Source organism: Felis catus, chromosome C2 (assembly GCF_018350175.1).
Source record: "Felis catus isolate Fca126 chromosome C2, F.catus_Fca126_mat1.0, whole genome shotgun sequence".
In the NCBI taxonomy this organism is placed as follows: domain Eukaryota; kingdom Metazoa; phylum Chordata; class Mammalia; order Carnivora; family Felidae; genus Felis; species Felis catus.
Window position 1 is genome coordinate 106685025 of NC_058376.1, and position 23148 is coordinate 106708172.

The 23148-nt window shown below is 38.3% G+C and overlaps 1 long non-coding RNA gene across 1 annotated transcript; it reads right to left on the minus strand.

Moving 5' to 3' along the window:
• Positions 1–2357: 2357 nt before the first annotated feature.
• On the minus strand, positions 2358–22826 carry LOC109491720. Its single transcript, XR_002145187.3, has 2 exons — positions 22066–22826; positions 2358–2458 (listed from the first exon to the last, which is right to left on the minus strand). It is a non-coding gene; the product is annotated as an uncharacterized LOC109491720 (long non-coding RNA).
• Between the last annotated feature and the right edge of the window lie 322 nt (positions 22827–23148).

Here is a 23148-nt window from a genome sequence, read left to right on the forward strand (position 1 = left end):
CCACAACTTTGGTGTTTTGAAACAACAGAAACTTATTCTCTCACAGTCTGGAGGCCAGAAATCTAAAATCAAGATGTCAGCAGTGTTAGCTCATTCGATGGAGGCTCTGAGGGAGAGCCTTTCTCCTACCTTTTTCTGACTGCTGGCAAGTGTCGATATTCCTTTGGTTTGTGGATACATCACTCCAATCTCTGCCTCCATCCTCACATCACCTTCTCTGCGTTTCTCTTCCTTTATGTCTTCTTAAAAAACACTTGTCGGGGCGCCTGGGTGGCTCAGTTGGTTAAGCGTCCGACTTGGGCTCAGGTCATGATCTCGCAGTCTGTGGGTTTGAGCCCCGTGTCGGGCTCTGTGCTGACAGCTCAGAACCTGGAGCCTGTTTCAGATTCTGTGTCTCCCTCTTTCTCTGACTCTCCCTTGTTCATGTTCTCTCTCTCTCTCTCTCTCAAAAATAAATAAATGTTAAAAAAAAATTAAAAAAAAAACATTGTCATTGGATTTGGGCCCATCCAGACAAGCTAAAATGATTTCATCTCGAGACCCTTAACTATATATGCAATGAACTTAACTATAATCTTAAGGTTACATTCATAGGCTCCAAGTGGACTTACATTTTGAAGGGTCACCATTCAACCCACCACAGAATTGTGCAACTTTGTAAATATACTAAAACCATTGAATTGTATAATTTATAACAATGAATTTTATGGTATGTGAATTAGTTTTCAATAAAAGAGGGATAACACGTAAAATGCTTTCTAATGTCTTTATAAGAATATTTCTTATAAAGGGCAGTGGTTAAAGATCTATTTAGATAGATTTAAAAATTTTTTCTTTTTTTAGAGTTTATTTTGAGCATAGCCAACACACAATGTGACCTTAGTTTCTGGTGTACAACTTAGTGATTTGACAAGTTATATATTATTCTGTGTTCACCACAAGTATAGCTACCATTACATCACTATTATGATATCATTGACTATATTCCTTATGCACTGCTTTTTATTCTTGTGACTTACCCATTCCATAACTGGAGGCCTGTCTCTCCCTCTCCCCCTCACCCATTTTGCCAGGCCCTCCCCACGCCCCACCCCCCACTGGCAACCATCAGTTTGTTCTCAGTATTTATAGTTCTGATTCTGCTTTTTGTTTATTCATTTTTTTGGATTCCGTTTATGAATGGAGTCATAAGGTATTTGTTTTTCTCATTCTGACTTATTTCACTTAGCATAATACCCTCTAGATGTATTTATGTTGTCTTAAATGGCATGATCTTATCCTTTTATGACTGTGCAATATTCCTCTTTGTGTGTGTGTGTGTGTGTGTGTGTGTGTGTGTGTACCACATTTTCCTTATCCATTCATCTACTGATGGACACTTAGGTTGCTTCCATGTCTTGGCTATTGTAAGTAATGCTGCAGTAAACATAGGGGTACATATATTTTTTCAAGTTAGTGTTTTCATTTTGCTTGGGTAAATACCTAATGGTGAAATTCTTGAATCACATGGTATTTTTATAGAAACAGTATTTTAGTATAATTTTTCTATTATTATATACAAATGGTATTTCCCATACTGGTTTCCACAGTGGCTGCACCAGTACGCATTCCCACCAGCTGTTCATGAGGGTTCTTTTTCTTCACATCCTCACCAACATTTGTTGTTTCTTGTCTTCTTGATTTTAGCTATTCTGGCAAGTGTGAGGTGATATCTCAGTATGGTTTTGATTTGTATTTCCCTGATGATGAGTGATGTTGAGCACCTTTTCATGTGTCTGTTGGCCATGTGTATGTCTTATTTGGAAAAATGTCTATTTAGAACCTCTGGTCAGTTTTTAATCAGATTGTCTTTTTGGTGTTGACTTGTATAAGTTTTTTAGAGAATTTTTTAAAATTTAAGTATTATTGATATTAATCTTTAATATACTAATGTAATAAGTTAGGATGGTAATCTCTATAAAGGTTACTTAAAAAATTTTTTTTAATGTTTATTTATTTTTGAGAGAGAGAGAGACAGAGCGTGAGTGGGGGAGGGGCTGAGAGACGGAGACACAGAGTCTGAAACAGGCTCCGGGATCTGAGCTGTTAGCACAGAGCCCAACACGGGGCTTGAACTATGGCATCCCTGAAAAGAGTCCTTCAAATAATATTTCCTTCATGTCAATGCCATATTTTACCACATTTAGTTTGGAAAAATTTTTTGATGGCTATTACTGAAGGTAGATGATTTCTAAGTTTTACTGCTATTTTTTAATTTTTCCTTTTCCTTTTTTTTTTTTTTTTGCACACGTACTATATAATGGATATAAACAAAGAAAAGATAATCTTCAGATAGTTATGATGTGCCAGTATTCACCTAAATTCTCACAAACTTCTTTATTAATATACATATATCCAGCATCACTTACTGTTTGATGGCAGTTATCATGTGAGATTTAAGATGAAAGTAATTACTGACCTGAAAGAACAAAATGGAATGTCAGTACTCATGAATAGTTTCAGAAGTAGCCTAGAGTAGGTGAATCAAGTTTTAGCTTCCTTTTTGAGAACCAGCACCAGAAATTGGGGCTTCATTCAAAACAAGACTTGGATACTGATTACCTGTATGTTCTTTCATTCTTAAAAAAAATTTTTTTATTGAGATATGTGACAAATAACATTAAGTAAGTTTAAAGTGACAACTTTCATTCTTTTTTTTCTACACAATTTCCGTCACTTTTTACTGTGAAGACATTGACATTGAGGCCAGATAGAGAAGAAAATCTTATATGTTAAAGTATTGCTTCAGTTTTGGTTGAATGTTAAAAAGTGACAGGTCTCTGGTATTTTTTTTTGAACAATTTGATTTTCTTGCTCTACAAATAACAAAGATTGGTTCTTATCTGTATGAGCCAAATACATATTTATCTTTTTGCTATGAAGTCTATGTCAATGGCTCATTTTTGCTTTATTCTTTGAAAATAGTTGATTTGGGAGGCTTTTTTTTTTAAATAATGAATGAATCATCTTCAGTTTATTTTTTATTGGAGATAAAATAATTTTATCCTTATTTTGCTGACTGCCCATCTAGACCTACAATGATAATATTAGATCTCTACACATCCCTTTCTTCATGCTATTAGATGTTATTATTTATCTTATTTTTTATCACTTGAAATCTACATTTTAGTCCATCAAACTGCTGACAAGTATTCACTCAATGCTTTCTCTGTGTCTGATGTTATAGGGAAGAACAAAAATATAAGCCCTTGAGAAACTTGAATTTTTCTTAAGGAGTGAGGACTTATGGCCATGGAAACAGTATTTTTAAAACTAGGGAGAACTTTGGAGAATACATACTTGAAGATAAAAAAACTGAGGCTCAGAGATTAAGTGACTTACTGAAGGTCACAGTGCCAGTCTGTGGTCAATCTGTGCTAGAACTCCACTATATCATGCTGCTTCTTCATGTAATAGGTTAAAAAGACTATGTGATGGTTAAGTGCTAATGTAAATGGGTCCAGCTAAGAATGATTTAGTAGGTAAAGGCTAAAAGACATTGCTTTGGCTGGGAGTGGAGAAGAAGGCTCCCAGGGAAGTGAGACCTGAGCTTGAGGGTATATAGGATTTGGGTAGGTGGAGTGGAGAGAGAGAAGACCTTCCAGATTAGGAATGCTGATTGATTGCAGGAGAAATGCTGTTGATGGAGACTGGAACAGTCTGGATTCCAGAAGAGGCTGCTGGGTGTCTTATAGTTTCTTTAAGTTTGTTTGTTTGTTTATTGAGAGAGAGAGAGAGAGAGAGAGAGAGAGAGAGAGAGAGAGAGAGAGAATATGAGTGGGGGAGGGCAGCCAGAGAGGAAGAGAGATAATCCCAAGCAGGCTCTGCACTTGAACCTGTGAACTGGAGAGATCATGACATGAGCAAAAATCAAGAGTTGGACACTTAAACGATTGAGCCACCCAGGTGCCCTTGAGCTAGTTTCTTAACCTCTGTAGGTCTGACTGCAAAGTGGAAGTAATAGTATCTGCTTCATGAAGCTCTTGAGGATTAAATGAGGGAATATGTGTGAAGAGCCTAGTACCATGCTGGGCATGAGGTATGTCCTCAATATACTGTAGGTATGATTACTGTTGTTGTTATGTTCTAGGTGCAGATCACCCCCGAAATTTGGCCAGTGACAAAATGCAAGTTTCCTGGGAGATTTGTTTCTTCTGAATTGCTGTTTGATGTACTGCAGTTTGGGGCACCATTGAACATTATATGTATGCAGAACATCAGATGGAGGTGGTCTTTGCCTTTGAAGAGCTTCCAGTTGAAATGACAGCAAGCACACGCTTTTGCTGATAGATGCTTGCACACACAACTAACACTTCCCGCAAGACGGGTCATTGAAGAGTAGATGCTAACAAGCCCACAGAAGTCTACATTTTGAGAAACTCATGTCTGAATGTGAGTATTCTTATTTGATGTAGAAACTGTGATGGAAAGCTAGAGTTCTCATTGATTAATTGACTCATACTGTGAGAAACTCTGGCCTTTCCTTCTTTCTATGGTGAACTCATCTTTAATGATCACTCACATGCCAAAAAACATTTTCTTCTGATTGGTAGAGGCAGCAAGATACAGAGGAGAGATGCCCTAGAGAGCTGAAAGGATGTGAGCTTTGTTGAAAGAACTGGTGTGAGTGCCAGCTCCCTGCCCCTTCTTGGTTGAGTGACTACAGGCAATCCAATTAGTCTTGTTCCAAATGGACATCCATGTCTGTAAAATGGGGCTAATTCTGCCTCACAAGGTTGTTGTAAGGATTAAATATAATAACATCTCTGAGGATGTTTTGTGAAGGTTAAAACACTATGTGAATGTTCATATTTGTTCCAAGTGGGTGGAAAGGGGCATTGTATTTCTCAGGAGAGTTTCTTTTAGTGCTGAGAAAATGACTCAAGGAGTATCTTAAACTTGAAGTGAACAGAGCAGAATGATTTACGTAGCCAGAAGCTCTGCAGAGAGTATGATAGTAACAGTGACTTACTTATTAAGCATCTATTATTCACTTTATATACATTCTCCCCCAATATTACCCGAGTCCTGCAATGTACTTATTTCCATTTTACAGAAGAGGAAACAAACTAAGAGAGGTCATCTGACTTTTCCAAGGGCACACATAGAAAGTAGTGAGCTAAGATTTGAATCCCGGTATACCTGACTTAAATGGACCACATTCTTTTAATTTAATATAAAGTTCAGTTTTGTAGTAAACATCAACTGGGCAATTCACATGAGAAATAAATCTACCAAGAATCCTGTATTTTTTCAATTAGTTGCCCTCAAGACATTTAGAAAATAATAATAACTATGCTCACAATATATTGAGGACATAATTTTTGCCCAGCATTATATTGGGCTTATCACATACATTCCCTCATTTTGTCCTCAAGAGCTTGATGAAGAAGATATTATTACTGCCACTTTGCAGGTAAGGAAACAGACCCACAAAGGTTAGGAAACTTGCTCAAGGCCATTTAACTGCTAGGTGAAGTGGTGTCAGAAATTGAAGCCACTTGTATCTTACTCTGGACATTGCTCTTTCTATTAGCTTACATTTCCCCCATTAAAGTCTCTATCCAGCTCTTTCATGCTTGGATGGGTGTATGACAGTTTGAGGTGGACTAACGTCCTATAGCCTCTCCCAGAATCCAGACTACCTCAGACTTCATCACCAGCATCTCACCACATCTAATCTGGAAGACCCTATCCTTCTCCATTCTTCCTGCTTCAGTCCTACAAACCTTCAAGACCCTGCTCAGGGTGTACCCTGAACTTCCTCTTCTGCCCCACACTAGGGGTGGTCCGACACCACTCCTCAACCATCTAATTCAAAGGTTTCTCTAAAATGTTTGCAGTGATAAAGATCTTTAAAAGGGTCTTTGTCATAAGATATAAACTGATGTATCTAGAAAACTATTCCAATTATGGCTGTTATTTATAGAAGTAAATACCATTGGTAAGTTTTAGCAAAGCACTTACAGTAGAGTGGTTTGGATCGAATCCAAGTTATTCACTTGTTAATATATTATTTATATTAACAAAATCAAATGTTATGCTGAGCACCAAGGTCCCCCCCTCCCAATACTAGGTGTTTACCAAGGCTATTTTCCTTCTTAATAATTATTTGTCAAACATAAATTTCATGAGATGCACCGTAATTTCTGACACCCTCCACAATTGGAAATGCAGATACAGAGGACCAGCTAATTTGAAGGACAACCCACTCAATCAATTTTGTATCATTACCCATGAAGCTCTTGTCCACTGTTGTTTAGAAAGATTTAAGATGAAACAAGGCCATGGCTTACTGCCGTTTTATGTACTCCCCCACTCTGCACTCCGCTGGGTTGTTTGCCATGGATTACTCATTCTCTCCCAGGTGGCTCTCAGCAGTGGTCAAATATTTAAGAAGTATATATTTCATCAGGACTCTATCACACACTTCCCCTTCAGTGCCTTCCCTCCCTCCTAGTCTGAGTCATCACACTTGATAATCTATTAAAGCATTAACCTGCCTCCATTTTATTTTCCCTTTTCTTGCAGAGCAAGAATTTACAATATGGCAAACTAGAACACATCTAACTATGACTCAGGTGGGCAAATTAGAGCAGGGGGGATGGGGGTGCCATCCAAGTATAGTGGAGTGGAAAACCTGTTTCTTTCCCCACACTGCTCCATCAGCTGCCCCTTGTGACTTCCAGATGGGTACGATGGGTAGAACCTGGCCCTACAGCAAGATTTCAATGCTGGCTCCAATATTCAGTAGCTCTGCTATTGGGCAAGTTGTCCTCTAAGTCTTAGTTTCCACATCTGAGCAAGAGGCTGATGATATATCTACCTCACAGGGTTGTGAAAATGATATGATACCACAGATGTGAAAGTACTTTATAAATTCTGTTTATAAGGCTGGTCATTTCATTACTGGTCCTGTAATTATTAAAGAGCTCATCATTAATTCAAAATCTGCCTTCCTCTAAATTATGTCCATTGCCAGGGGCCTGGGTAGCTTGGTTGTTAAGCTTCTGACTTCGGCTCAGGTCATGATCTCACAGTTTGTGAGTGTGAGTCCCACATCAGGTGAGTTTGTGCCCTGCTTGGGGTGAGCATGAGCCCCATTTCAGGTGAACTCGAGCCCCAATTCAGGTGAGCATGAGCCCCGCTTTGGGTGAGTCCTGCTTATCTCTCTCTCTCTCTCTCTCTCTCTCTCTCAAATAAATAAATAAGTTATGGCAATTGCCTTTCATTCTAATAATAAACATTAGTTTACCAATAACAATTATGATGATACTAATGCCATTTGGCATTTATTGAATGCCACTCTTACTATAAAATGTTTTACGTAAATTACATAGTTTTCATAGAGTGATTTTGAAATTGTCATTGTGATGCAAACTGGTGCATTGAAAGAAGATTCAGTAAAAAAAAATGCTAGTGGGGGGCACCTGGGTGGCTCAGTTAGTTAAGCGTCTTTTTAATATTTTATTTATTTATTTATTTATTTATTTATTTATTTATTTATTTTTATATTTACATCCAAGTTAGCATATAGTGCAACAATGATTTCAGGAGTAGATTCTTTAGTGCCCCTTGCCCATTTAGCCCATCCTCACTCCCACAACCCCTCCAGCAACCCTCTGTTTCTTTATATTTAAGAGTCTCTTATGGTTTGTCCCCTTCCCTGTTTTTATATTATTTTTGCTTCCTTTCCTTTATGTTCATCTGTTTTTTCTCTTAAAGTCCTCATATGAGTGAAGTCATATGATATTTGTCTTTCCCTGACTGACTAATTTCACTTAGCATAATACCTTCTAGTTCCATCCATGTAGTTGCAAATGGCAAGATTTCATTCTTTTTGATTGCTGAGTGATACTCCATTGTGTGTGTATATGTATGTGTGTGTGTGTGATTGTGCGTGTGTGTGTGTGTGTGTGTGTGTGTGTGTGTGTATATTCCATTACATGTATATATATATTTACCACATCTTCTTTATACACTCTCTGTCAATGGACATTTGGGTTCTTTCTATACTTTGGTTATTGTTGATAGTGCTGCTATAAACATTGGGGTGCATGTGCCCCTTTGAAACAGCACACCTGTATCTCTTGGATAAATACCTAGGAGTGCAATTGCTGGGTTGTACAGTAGTTTTTTTTTTTTTTTTAACTTTTTGAAGAACCTCCACACTGTTTTCCAGAGTGGCTGCACCAGTTTGCATTTCCATCAGCAGTGCAAAAGAGATCCTAAGCGTCTGACTCTTGATTTTGGCTCAGGTCATGATCTCATGGTTTGTGAGATCAAGCCCCACATCAGGCTCTGTGCTGACAGTGCAGAGCCTGCTTGGGATTCTCTCTCTCCCTCTCTCTCTACCCCTTCCCTGCTTGCGCTCTCTCTCTCTCAAAATAAACAAACATTAAAAAAAAGTAATAAGGATCTGGTAGAAAGCATCATGCTTATAAATCCATGGTTGTGGTTGCATTACTCAAGATCTCAGCAGGATTTTTCCCACTCTGGGGACAGTTTAATGATTGGGACTACTTAACAAAGGTGTGGGCAAGACATGGGGAATTGCCAAGAGATGGTGAGGTACCCAGGGACAGAACAGGAAGAGCTGTTAGTATCTTTAGGCCAGAAGGAATAAAAGGAGGGAGCTGCTATCAGACCTCCATGGGAGCTGTAGTTGTCAGGGAGAGGTTGCCTCCCAGGAACTGTGGCTAAAAGTAAAGGAACACAGCTACTGTCAAGCTGACACAGCAGGGAGGGATGGAGGGAGTAAGTACTCAGACTCCTCACATTTTGGATCTCCTGCCATCACCTCCCATTTGCTGAACTCAGTCAGAAACCAGAGGGGCAGGAAGTCCATCTAAAGCACAGGGAGCAGTTACCTGGAACACAGAGTGGTGTGGAAAGTCTATCTGATATGTCAGCCTGGGAACAACCAGTGCAGGATCATAAGAAATGCCAGCATAAATGATACATAAGTGTAGAAGAAAAAGTATAATGAATGATTATAATGAATGATTAGTTATGCATACTTTGCTTTAAGAATGGGCTATTTCTGGGGTGCCTGGGTGGTTCAGTTGGTTAAGCATCTGATTTTGGCTAAGGTCATGATCTCATAGTTTGTGAGTTGAAGCCCCGTGTCAGGCTCTGCGCTGGCAGCTCAGAGCCCACCTCGGATCTTCTGTCTCCCTCTCTCTGACCCTCTCCCACATGTCCTCTCTCTCTCTCTCTCTCTCTCTCTCTCTGTCTCAAAAATAAATAAGTATAAAATTTTTTTAAAAAAGAATAATCTATTTCCAAAGCTTTGTTTTTCAGTTGTTTGGTGGTAACTCAGAATGTAGTTTTCTTAGATTTACGTTAGATGATGATTCTGGTCTCTATCCACTCCTCCAAAGCTCTGTGATTCACCTTAACTTGAAATCTTGTAGCAGTCAGACAAGGATGAATTCTAGGTATTAGGAGCAAAAAGTCATATAGTGAAAGAGAACATCTCCTCTCCCTTTTCAGGGCATGGGACTGGCCATAGTGAACTTTGAACTGGATAGTTTGTTTTGGTCCTACTCCTACTTTTGCTGGGTACCCCTCTCATTCTGCCCTAAATAGTTGCTGTGGCAATTGTTGTCCCCTATGAAATACTTCATGCTCCCAAATTACCCACTCATCCTTTCTCCTTATTCAAAAGTGGTTTACAGCTTGGATTTTGGAGGTGACCTTCAGTTTCTCTAGGCTAGACTTTGCATATTCCTACATGTGATTAGTTAACCTAAGTCTATGCACTGTGAAATAGGGACACTACTTGTATTCCTGTGGGGGAAATGAGCTTGTGGGGATTCCTCCTAGCTGGGGGCAGAGAAATCAGATGAGCAAACCAGTGGGGGCTGACTTAGCTTTTCTTCCTGGGTTTGAGACTTTTTTTTTTTTAATTTGTAACAGTTCTTTAATTGTTATTGAGCTAGTTTAATGAGTATTAATGAACTTCTCATTATTTCAGCAGGCAGGATTGGATGATATTTCAATAGTATACTCCCGATTTTAATAATGCATTGTAAATGTTGTGATACCAAGATATTAGCATTTAAAACCCAGGAACAATGGAAAACTGTGGAATGTGCAATGGCTGATTTTTATTTTGAAAAATAGGGAGTAGAAAATGTTTTCCTTGCAATTTTAATTAATTTTTTCTTTTTTTTATTTTAGACAGAGAGAGAGGCATGAGAAGGGAGAGGGGCAGAGGGAGAGAGAGAGAGAGAGAGAGAGAGAGAGAGAGAGAGAGAGAGAGAGAGAGAATCTTAAACAGGCTCCACATTCAGCATGGAGCACAATGCAGAGCCTGAGATAGAGCCCCATGCGTGGCTCGATCCCACAACCCTGGGATCATGACCTGAGCCAAAATCAAGTGTTGGAAGCTTAACAGACTGAGCCATCCAAGCACTGCTTCCCAGCAATTTTTAGAACTTAACTCTCTTACAGAGAGAATGTGGTCTTTAGGTTTATTCCAAGGATTAGGAAAGGCCGGCGAGTGGTCACCAATTCTCTTATTAGTTGGGAGATTTCCCGAGTTCCTTTGAAAGAGTGGACTATGGTGCAGCTCAAAGTTAACACCTTGGATCTGACTTGCAAGGACATCATCAATCACTGTTGGGGATCCTTGCTGGGGCCTTGTGCAGCAACTCTGGGATGTGCAATCTGCCTCTGCTCTTTGGGACCAATCATTTCTGCTTAAACTCAGTATTCTTTCATAAATAGGTTGGAAACTCTAATTTAGTACATGTGCATGCGTCTGCATTTGTATGTATGAGTGCGTGAGCCTGTGTATGTGTACTTGCATGTGACTTTTCTCTACAAATCTATACAGCCCAGTGTTTTTCAAACTTTAGCAAGTGTCAGAATCTCCTGGAGGTTCTGTTACCACACAGACTGCTGGTTCGTCCCCAAAGTTTCTGTTTCAGTAGGTCTGTGGCGGAGGCTGAGAGCTTGAATTTGTCACAAATTCCCAGGGAATGCTGATGCTGCTGGTCCAGGGACCATATTTTGACAACCACTGCTTTGCCTCTCTGAAATGCTTTCCCAGGATTTCTGAGAGTGTTAAATGAGGCAATCCACACAGGGGTGTTGGCACAGGGTCTGGCACAGAGTTAATGCTTGCTACTGCTGCAATACAGCCATCACGACAGCTGTTCCCTGTACTGTGGCTACTGGTCAGCTGCTATTACTGCCTGGTAATCCTTCATCCCGGATAATGTTAGTTAGGTATCAGGAGCAATGCAATCTGCCCTAATTAATTAAAGAATATAATTACCTCTCTGGGAGTCATTTGCATTTTAAAGAAGCTTGTTAATTCAAAGAGATTTGTAATTTGAAGAATATTAGACACTGTAATAAGGAGATAGAGAAAACTTCTGGCATGTATGGGGGTCATCTCTGTATGCCTGTTGTATAGCATTCCACATTCTTTCTAAAAGTTCTGAGCTTTTTCATAATGGCTTCCATATCAGGACAGCACATGGCCTGGGGGTGGGGTAGGGCAGCTGTGGCCATTTAGATCTGTGGATTTTTTGCAATCTGGTGTTTATAAACTGGATGATGCTTGCATTGTTTTTATTTATTCAGTGATGTAATAGAAGATGCACATAAGATTTATTTGAGAAGTATGCTTTTCAGTTTCATGCTGAGAATAATGCAGGAAGTTCAGTGTAATGCAATTATAGTAAAATAGTAGCAGAACAATATTTTGTTTTAAATTGCGGAATTAGCAAGTAGAAAGCTAGTTGGAAGCTAGCCTTCTGAAAGTCCTTTGAATGTAATTTTGATTTGGAGAACATGGCTTGATGGCTATATGGACTTAATCTTCTGACCCAACCCCAGAATATATATAAAGAACAAAAACAGTATAATGAACAACAGTTTCAAGCACGAGCTTACCAGCCATCTTGATAAAATGAGTATTGGCATGTATAGGAATGTCAACGTTGTGTTTTTCAATTCAGAAATATGTTATGCCATATAACTGCAGCAGTTAAAAAAAATTAGGATTAGTTAAAACTGTTGAAATCCTTAAATTTTTCCTACTTAAAAAATCCGGAAAACATCAAACTTTTTCTAGAAGTTGAAGTAAAGAAATTAATGTCAGTGACAGAAATACAGCAAATCTAATTAGAAGTCCCTGGGCAGCAGCTCATTAGTGTGGTTAGTTAGTAAATGAAATTTCAGCTGAAATGAATTAGACTATGTGTCTTCGGTTATTTTTTCTAAAAAGAATTACAAAACGTCTACAACTGTTTTTTGTTAGGAGAGTATTTTTTTTTTTTATCCTGCAAACAAAAAATATTTAGGATCTTTTGTCATGAGGAAAGAAATGGCCATTTGGGGACAGATTTCCTTAAATGTCTGTATGTTAAACGTGGGTGAGTGAAGCAAAAGCCATTTTCTCTGGCGAGGGGGAAGCTTTCATTTGTCTGGTAAGCTGCTCAGTTTCACGTGTTTCTTTTGTCAAATCTTTTACTCCGTTCGTTTGTTTGTTCATTTGTTTTGCCCATTTGTATGTCTTGATTGGGTTTCTCTAAAAAAAACAATCTCAGCTAGATTGAACAATACATTTCTAGTATCAGATATTTAGAGCAGATTGGAAAATTTGTTAATTACTACAATGTGACACTTGTTTCCCTTTTTATGTCACTACCAGGGATGTTTACATTTTTGCTGTTTGAGAGTTCATGGGTAATTTGGTGACCCAAGAGCCTAAATTCCAGTATTTTACAAGTGTTCATGAGTAAGGTATGATAACCAGCTAACTGCGGCAGGGCATGTTGCCCTGTCCTTCCCAAGGTGTTTAAATATTTGTAGATTATATTAGAAGTTTAGCTCTGGGTTCATACCTTTCTTTAGAGAGCCTGGAATGCACTGACTGGATCCTCCGATGCCCACAGGTTAGCCATGATTCCAGTGTTTTGGGGTCTGTAGGTTCAGACTGGGGATAGCCTCTAGTAATTTTTCAACTGGAGGTGACTTTGTCCAACAGAGAATAGTTGGCAATATGTGGAGACAATTTCAGTTGCCAAATTCACAGATGGGGATGTGGGGAGGGGGAGTGACTTCTGATATCTACTGGGTAGTGAGCAGGGATGCTGCTAAACATCAGACACGACAAAGAATAATCTGACCCAGGTGCCCTGGCTGGCTAAGTTGGTAGAGCATGTGACTCTTGATCTCAGGGTTGTGAGTTCCAGCCCCAGGCTGGGTGTGGAGATGACTTAAAAATAAAAGCTTAAAAAAAATCTGACCCCAAATGTCAGTGCTGAGGTTGAGAAACCCTGGCCTTTGTCATAGAGCACTTGCTGAGTGAGCACACACACATGTAATGGATGGTACACTTTTCAGCTGCCTGAATTCCTGCAGAATGCAAGATGGGGTGTGCACTGGAATATAGCCAAACATTCCAAAGACCTCTTAGCTTTGTCATTGAAAAGACTTTCGAGATAACTGTTTATTCCTCTATTATCCTTTAAAAAATTTACATTTCCAATTTATTTCTCTGTGGAAGTCCTTAGGTTAGAGGCACATAGAGCATAGTGTTACACTGTCAGCAACTGACAAATAAATTTTCCAATATGACTGGTCCCAAATAACAGTTGCCAAAATATTCTTCAATTGAGCTTAGATATATATTTTTTAAATGGAAAGAATCATATGAGGTCTTGAGTGAGAAATTTAAAACATCATATTTCCTTTGCTGTGCATCCCTTGATAATAAGAGTGCATGTGTATTACAAGAAATGTAAAGCATAGGACATAGGCTGGCTTGCCAGGCAGGGACATGGCAGGTGAATTACAGTGGAGACCAAAGCACAGGAAGAGTAAAGCAATGGGGAGAAAGAGTTGGGTCTCCCTCTTTCCCCACCTTGTTTTGATGGGGTTGCTATTGTCCTTATTTTCATGAAGTCAAGGAGGAAAAGTTTTGTTAACATACAGTATCATTCTTTACTATTTACATTCTCTTCTCTGCTTTCTAAAAAATTTCCCACTGACAGCAGAAAGGAGAGGAGATATGGGCATCAGGAGAAATTGACATGCAAAGTGGCAAGAAAGGGAGATATTTTCAAGTCATGAGAAATGGTACTCAGCAATGTCAAGAAACAGCAACTTGACTTCACAGGTACTGCAAGCTACAGAAAATGGTGTCAAACTTTGGTATAATTCACTTGGTGCAAAGGCAATATCATAAGTATGACTTAAACCTGGAAACCAAATGCTTGGGAAAATGCAACATACAAAGAATCAGCGACACGTATATATGTGATGTTCTACTTCACTTATTTTCCTTCACTGTTAGAGAATTTGAAATTTTGTTGTTTATACCAAATATTTCTAAAATTCTGTAACGTCTTGGGTGTACAATTTGAGTCAAAAATATAAGCACAAAGAATAAAACACAGAAAGCAAGGAAGCACTGTGTCTGCTTTCACAGTCCATGGTGGTATGGCTTCCTATATTTGTGTATGTCTTTCTTTTCTTCTATTCCATAAATGTTCCTACCCCCTCCATACTTCTTATTCTTCACTTCTCCTACCTTTCTCTCTCTCGCTCTCTCCCATATATATATATATATATATAGATATATATATATATATATACACATATATATACATATATATATAATCTTTCAATAGCTTTATTGAGGTATAATTTGATACTATATAATTCACCTATTGTAAATGTATAATTCAGTGACTTTTAGTAAGTTTATGTAATTGTGTGACCATCATCAACACTCAAGTTTAAAATACTTCTATCATTCAAAAAGTACCTTTGTGTTCATTTGTAGTCAATTTCTGCTCGTACTCCTAGCCTTGAGCAACTACTGATCTGCTTTCGGTCTCTATAGTTTTGCCTTTTCTAGAAATTTCATGTGAATGGAATGAAACAATATGTAGTCTTCTGTGCATGGCCTTTTTCACTTGACATAATGCTTCTGAGATTCATTTATGCATGTGTTTCAATTGTCTATTCCTTTATATTGCTTAGTAGTATTCCATTATATGGATGTAGCACATTGTCATAGTCTGTCAGGGTTGCTGTACCAAAATACCACAGATGACGTGGATTATAAACAGAAATTTATTTCTCAGAGTTCTGGAGGCTGGGAAGTCTAAGATTAAGATGTTGACAGATTCAGTGTCTGGTGAGAGCCTGCTTCCTGGTTCTTAGATGGCTGGTTTTTTTGTTTTTGTTTTTTTGTTTTGTTTTGTTTTGTTTTGGTGTGTCTTAACATGTCAGAGGGGGTGAGGGATCTCTGTGGGGTCTCTTTTATAAAGGCACTAATACTATTCATGAGGGCTCCACCCTCATGACCTGATCACCTCCCAAAGGCCCCACCTCCAAACACCATCACATTGGGGACTAGGTTTCAGCACAGGACTTTGGGGGACTGCAAACATTAAGTCCATAGTATACATTTTGTTTAGCATTTACCATGTGCTTGGCATTTGAATTGTTTCCATTTTTTGGCTCTTATGAATAGTTCTGCTATGAATATTTGCTTTTAAGGCTTTTTGCTGATATGTTTTCATTTCTTTTGTATATATACCTAGGAATTACAGGGTCATACTGTAAGTGTCAAACTGTCAAACTGTTTTTTAAAGTGGCTGTGTACCATTTTACATTCCCACAAGCAATTTATGAGGGTTTCAATTTCCCTGCATCTTCACCATTTAGTAAGTCCACCTGTTTGGTTATAGCCATACTAATGAGTGTAAAGTACTCTTCCTCCATTTTCAATGCCCACTTCCTTTTACTCTCTCATTCTTTTCTTCCCAACTTGTGCCTCTAGTTGCTTGAGTTAGTAATGCAGATATACAGATCTTTCATGACTGACTATGGGGTTCCATCCCAATAATATTATAATATTAGGAAAATATCATAACTCAAAACTGCATTAAATATGTCTAACCTACCAAACAGCTTAGCTTAGCCTGGCCTACCTTAAACATGCTCAGAACATTATCATTAGCCTATAGTTGGACAAAATCGTCTAACACAGAGCCCATTTTATAATAAAGTGTTGAATATCTAATGTATTGAATACTGTACTGACAATGAAATAAAGAATGACCATAGGGGCACAGAATGGTTGTCAGGGTATCAGTTGTTTGACCCCCTGATCACATGGTGGAGTAGGAGCTGTGAGTTTCCCTCATCATCCCTCATCAGGAGAGTAGTATCATGCCGCGAATTTACTGCATATCGCTAGCATGGAAAAAAGATCAAAATTCAATATTCCAAGTACAGTTTCTACTGACTGTTTATCACTTTTGCACCTTTGTAAAGTTGAAAAATCTTAAGTTGAACCATCATAAGTCGGGACCATGTGTATCCATTTATATCAAATCTCATTGCAGACCAATTCTTAGTAGACAAATAGTCAGGAAATGACGCTGGTGTGGATTCAAAGACTAATTCCCTTTGGCAATCCATTCTGTTCTTTTTATAGATGTTCATGTTTTTTCCCAAATGCTCTAGTTTCACATGTAGGAGAGTAGAACAAGCAGCTTTGAGGGCCATGAAGTATATCTGTTTGGAATTAATTTAACAATGAGGGTTCAATGACATTATGGTCACACCTGTAAGCATTTCCCCCCTAGCACATAGGAATGCTGCATCTCGCACACATCCTCTGTATATGGCGGAATTGGAAGATTTCTGTTATTCCCTCAGTTGAGAGGGCAGATTTACTTATGCTAGTGTTCTGTTCTTTTGTTTTTCTACCCTGAGTATTTTGCCCTCTTGGCCTGAGGGGCAAGCCTGTGAAGCTGAGTTTCTCTATGTTCTGTGTAGTGACTGAGCCTAAGTTGATTTAGCTTGGCAGTTTATTTATCAGCAAGCCACTAGGAGCCAGGCTTCACCCTGGATGCTCATTAGAATTGCTTACTGAGCTTCAAACACTACCCTTGTCCCAGTCTTGCCCTAGACCATTTAAACCAGAACCTCAAATGATTTTGGAAATACAAAATGGCCGAGGCCCGTCCTTCCTGTCCCCCAAAATAGGTATTTCAAAATTTTAAAGACATGGGAAGAAACAGGCAAAATAATCATAATAAGGAGTAAAAAAGCATCCCCTGAAAGCTATGTTTTAAAGGTAGCTGGACAGTTGTGGAATTGGATGTGGATTTGGACTCAGAAGAGCAAGGTGATAATTCAGGCCCTGACCATGACGAATATTCATAGGTTAGTCTGCTCTTAGTTGGGCCCTTCCTGGCTGTGACATGGGACTCACATTTGTCTTGTGGTTGTGTTAGAAACAAAGGGATGATCTACCTCTAAGTGCTTTAAAATGATATATTTTTAGAGCACTCCACATCTGCTAATTATTTCAACAATATTTTATTAAATTTGTCTGGTCTCACTTTACCACACATAATTTGAGTTTGTTTTTTTGTTGCTTTCCTCTTTTGATTGGGCCAAGAGCATGGGTTCTAGAACCAGACCGCCCAGGGCCAAATCCCAACCCAGTCACTGATTTGATGTGGGACCTTCCATTGTTAACCTCCTTCAACCTCAGCTTTCTCCTCTGTAAAATGAACATAAAAGTACCTACCCCATGGTTTCATGAGAATCAAAAGAGACAATGGTTGCAAAGCATTTAGTACATCCCTTTCTGGAGACAAAGGAAATATTAGTTTATCTTATCATTATTAAAAGAGTGAGTTCTTAAAAAAATCCTGTGATATTAGACATTTTGTGGTAATGGCTGAAAGGACAATTTCACCCCAAGTGGGCCCCCACTTCTTTTAAGTAGGCTTCATGCCCAGTGTAAAGCTCAATGTGGGGCTCAATCTCATGACCCTCAGAGCAAGACCCGAGCTGAGATCAAAAGTTGGATTCTCGACCAATTGAGACACGCAGATGCCCCCTAAGTGGCCCATTTCTTTTTAAGTTTACTTATTTATTTTGAAAGAGATGGAGAGAGACAGAGGCAGAGGGAGAATCCCAAGCAGGCTCCCCACTGTCGGTGCAGAGCCCAGTGCAGGGCTTGATCTCGTGAATCACAAGATCATGACCCAAGCCAAAATCAAGAGTCAGATGCTCAACTGACTGAGTCACCCAGGTGTACCCTAAGTGGCCTATTTTAAAAGATTTTCATGTCTTGAGTGGTAATGCAATCAGTCTGAGGGTATTTTTTTTCAGACTAATTTTTCAAATTAATGTCAAGGTTTGTAAAAAATCTTTATTTGGAATTTCTTTGTCATTATTGCACGATTGATTTTTTCCTTCCATTCAGAACATGTGAAAGGAAGCATTTCATGCAAGTTTCATTTTCTTTACATTTTTTTAAACATTTATTTATGTTTGAAAGAGAGAGAGACAGAGAGGGAATGGGGGAGGGGGAAATGTGGGGAGGGAAACACAGAATCTAAAGCAGGCTCTAGGCTCCGAGCCATCAGCACAGAGCCCGATGTTGGGCTTGAACCCATGAACTGTTTGATCATGACCTGAGCTGAAGTTAGATGCTCAACCAACTGAGCCACCCAGGTGCCCCGCAAGTTTCATTTTCTAAAATAAAGTGTAAGAAATTGTGATTCCTTCTGTAAACTTCAGCTTTCTCCTCTTGGAGAAAATCTCCTCTTCAGATTCCAATCTGTAAACTACAGATTTCAGAAAACCTGTTTCCCTAGAACTACATATTTGAAATTACCCAAATGATTCAGTTTAAAAAACCTTTTTGTCATGGATATTGCCAAATAATCCACAACCCATAAAGTCAGAACAGTTAAATGAATCCCATGTACCCATCACACACCTTCATCAATTAACAATGCTTAGGTATGACCAACACTTGAAAGTGTCATATAACAGAGAGGTAAAGGAATTCCAATCAAAATGAGTTGATACATTTTTATTGCCAAAAAACATCTGAATAATACAAAAGTGTGTGAAGTACAAACAGAATACCTATATTTCCAATCATTTGTTAATAAACCCTTTAATCAGGATGCTGTATCAGTCAGGGCTTATAAAGTCACACAGTGTCATAATTTAATGAGTGATGGATAAAAATTCTGGTCATATCCTCACTGGGGATGGTTCTGACATATCAGTTACTTAGAAAATCTGATCTTTTCAGACTAAAGCCCTTTGGCTGCCACTCTGTTTTAGATCATCATAATTTACTTGTTTCTTCATAGATATGGATTACAAAATTTACAAGTTTCTGTAATTGTTTTCACGGCCACAGAGGGAAATGAAAACTTGCATAAATAGCAAAATAAATGACTACAACTGTATTATGGGATGGTTGTATTCTAATGAAGCTTTGGGTGAGGGATTACAAATGTGAGGAAAAGAAAGCTCATTATCTCCTGGTTAGGTTCAAGGACACCATCTTTCTGGATGAAAGGTGATTCTGGTATTCACATTTAGTACAGATTCTGAGCTGTGCATTGAAGGTTATAGTTTGAATTTTTCCCAAATTAGTTATATAGCCATTTCTGTCTGTGAGAGAAAATGGAAATTCAGGTCACATTTCAACGTGAGTTCAGTTTTTAAATTGCACCTTCAGAAGCAGTGTCTACACAACCAACTGCAGAGTTAGCCTTCCAGAAAGCCCTTTCCTGTTGTCTCACTTTCCAGTGAAGATCGCATTTGTTTACCTTAGGCCTGGGTACACCATTTCATTTTATTTTAGATTTTGCAGAAGTCTTGAGACCTCTCATACTTTTTTTTTTAAAGAAGTGGTTATTTCATGGTTCTTAATCTGATTCCACTAATTAATTTTAATGCTTTCTATTAGACTCCGTTTGCAATTTTCCAGAAATATATGATGAAACATCTTTTGCACCATCCACAACATTTTTAGTGAGTTTTAAAGAAGTATCCTAAAGAAGTATTATTAAAAAATATTATACAAATTAAATTTAGGCCTATATATATACAGTATGTTCTAAAATATTACTGACTAGATTAGTTCAACAATTGGGCCACACAGGATGTTTCATAAAGTTTAGACACTAGAATAACATCTTAAGGCAACAGTAATTTGATTTTTTTCCTAAATGTGTTGCCATAGATTTTCCTAAATGTTTCACAAACAGTTATTAAAAGCACATTGGGAATCTGAATTCCCTCTGGGCAAAATGTTTTAGTACTTAACTTTCATTTAATTCAAAATTACATATGGTTAGAGTTGCAGAAAAACATCAGAAAATCATAACCAGCTATCACAACACCACATATTTAAATCAACGCAATGCAGCCTCATCAGAGGCACCTCAAGGTGCCTAATAATAAAAATAAATAAAAGCAATCAGTGTTACTCTTCCTTACACTAGAAAAAAAAGGGGGTATTTTAATTTTAAGTTTATTCCTAACAATTCAAAAGCTTTTCTGAGACAGTGTAGAGAGATTTCCAGTTATTGGTGAATTTTTGAGATGGGCTCACTGCCAGAGAGAGAACAGGAGGGTTCCATGAAGGAATTCTTACAGGTTGGGGAATGTGAATATCTATCTGGAGAAAATGCTGATTAAGAATTTGATCCAAAATTCCAGCTCACAGTCACGCACACACACACACACACACACACACACACACACACACACGCACACACGCACACATGCACACAAAGCTTTATTTATAAAATGAAAACATTTAGGATTACCTGAATTGAAACTTGGGCAATTAAATTTTATAATATGAAGGATGTGCAAATAGGTAATGGACTAACTACTAATGTATTTGGAACTCACTGAAGAGGGAGTCTATGAAATGAGCCAGCTGGTGGATGAAAAGAGCCAGAGAATTATGTTTTATTTCTATTTAATGTTTCCATTTTAATTGTGCCTCTAGGTAACAGGCTTATAAATGGAAAGCCTGTCTTTTGTATGGAAGGGAGAATTACTCATCTAAAAAAGTTTTAAATTGTAAGAGTTGAAAAATACCTTCAAGAGAATAATTTATCAAAGAAGAATACAGAGAAAATTTGCCGATGCAAAATTATGCTGTTTCTGTACCCAATACTATTTGTATAAAAATGCAAATTAAAGCTAGCATGTGTTTTAGTTGGCTTAAAGCAAAGGCAAGCTTTAAATTTTTCTTTTAGGCCCTATTTCAATAGAATAATCTCTGATCTGGATTACAATTAGACATCTCTCTCTAAATCTATGTATCTTCCTTGCAATCAGCACTTTTCCAGGGAATTAGAAAAAATTTTTGATGGGTGCTAGTTGAATTGGTACAACGCTTTGGGCTTGGGTTTTTAAATCTAACTCATACTCTGCCATGATTCTAGGCTTCTTCATGAACACTTTAGCCCCAAGATTTGTACCTTGTTTCTACTCTCTGGGGTTTAGACTTACTGTGCCACTTGATTTACTTGGTGCCTGTGGTTTACCATCACTTCTGAATAAAAATATTTAAATTATACTAAAAAAAGTTCTCCCTTTTAGGGAAATCAAAGAAACAGAAATTCTGGGATTCAATAGTTTTGATTTCTTTACGCAAAAGAGTGTTACAAAAGGGTACAAATGGCAAGTAACTACCTCCTAACTGTGTTATTAAAATTTTAAAGTCATTGCACTGGAGTAAAGCAAGTTTTCTCAAGTATTTCACGGATTTAAGACAATATGTTATAAGAGCTTTATAAATTTGTAAGATTTGCCAATCTGTTCATGTGGGTTGGTGTAAACAGAAGCTCAATCATGCTGATGGATGAGGACAAAGAATAATGTGTATTTTTCAAAGCCATGACAAGATGGCCATCTTTAGACAACAGAAACATTTCAGTGGGGACCAACCTCTTAGCAGTCTCCTGTAATTGGAGGACAACTACAGGTAAAAGAATTCCAATCCAACCAGTTGATTTGTAGAATGTGGAAATATTGACAACAACAACAAAAATCCTGTGTTCCTTGTTAGCACAGATAATAAATGAATAGGTAAGTATGTCCATCTGGGTTTTGGCAAGTATAGGTACTGAATCCTGATAGCATGAAACCAGGAAAGAATTTAAGAAATTATCTCTTGTGAAGTAGAGAAAGTCTGAGACTCACTTCCCCCTCCTGAATTTCTTCTCCAAGAGGTTGCCAGGTCCAGGTGATCTTAACCAACACTCTGACATGGTGGCTCCACTTTGTAATCTTATTATGGGTCCTCTTTGGAATCCCCACATTTGCTCCATCACCAACCAGATGCTGCCCTTTTACATGCCAAGTCTTTTAGCATTCTTGCTCTCTTCCCTCTGCAATTGGTGTTGTCTTGGTTCTGGCCTTTGTCTTCTCTTTTGCAGATTATCACCACCACTCCCTTGACTTTGTGTCTTTAATCTCACCTACTTGCAATTCACCCTCCATTCAGCTCTCAGAATGATAGTTCCATCACAAAGATCTCCTTGGATCATTTTCAAGCTCAACATTCTACAGTGGTTCCTATCTCCTGCCTGAGAAAATGGAAACTTCCTACATGGCCTATCAAACACTTTCTGACCAGACCCATGCCCACATGCCCAGCAGCATCACTACCATTATGTTCAAGCAAGGCAGACCTACATAGAGCCCCTGCCATTGAATCTTTGTGCCTGTTCTCTCTTCTCTTCTCTTCTCTTCTCTTCTCTTCTCTTCTCTTCTCTTCTCTTCTCTTCTCTTCTCTTCTCTTCTCTTCTCCTCTTCCTACCCTTCTCATGCTCAGCATCTGTTGGTCCTCCAAGCATCATTCTTTCACTTGAAATGCTGAATTGACCCCTTTCGTCACTCCACTATTGCCTCCCCTAATAGAGCATACTCAGGCCTTTGTTTCTGCTCCCATGGTACCTGGTTCCCCCTCTGCAGTCATGAAGGATGTTATGTTATAATTGTTTGCTTATCTATTTCTACTATAAGTATAAGCTGATTAAGGTCAGGGAGGGTGTCATTCCCTTGAGTGTCTACAATGCATAGCACAATAATTCCTGAATATTGTTGCTCAATAAATCTTTGTTGAATGGATGAATGTGTGAATAAGTTGCATGAATGAAACCAGGTGCAATAGAGAGACGAAAATGCCATATATCATTGAGAATGCACCGACCTGGTGATTTTCTGTATTTAGAATTCAGGTTTTGACCTTAGCTCTCACTAAAGAAAATCCAGCAGATATTA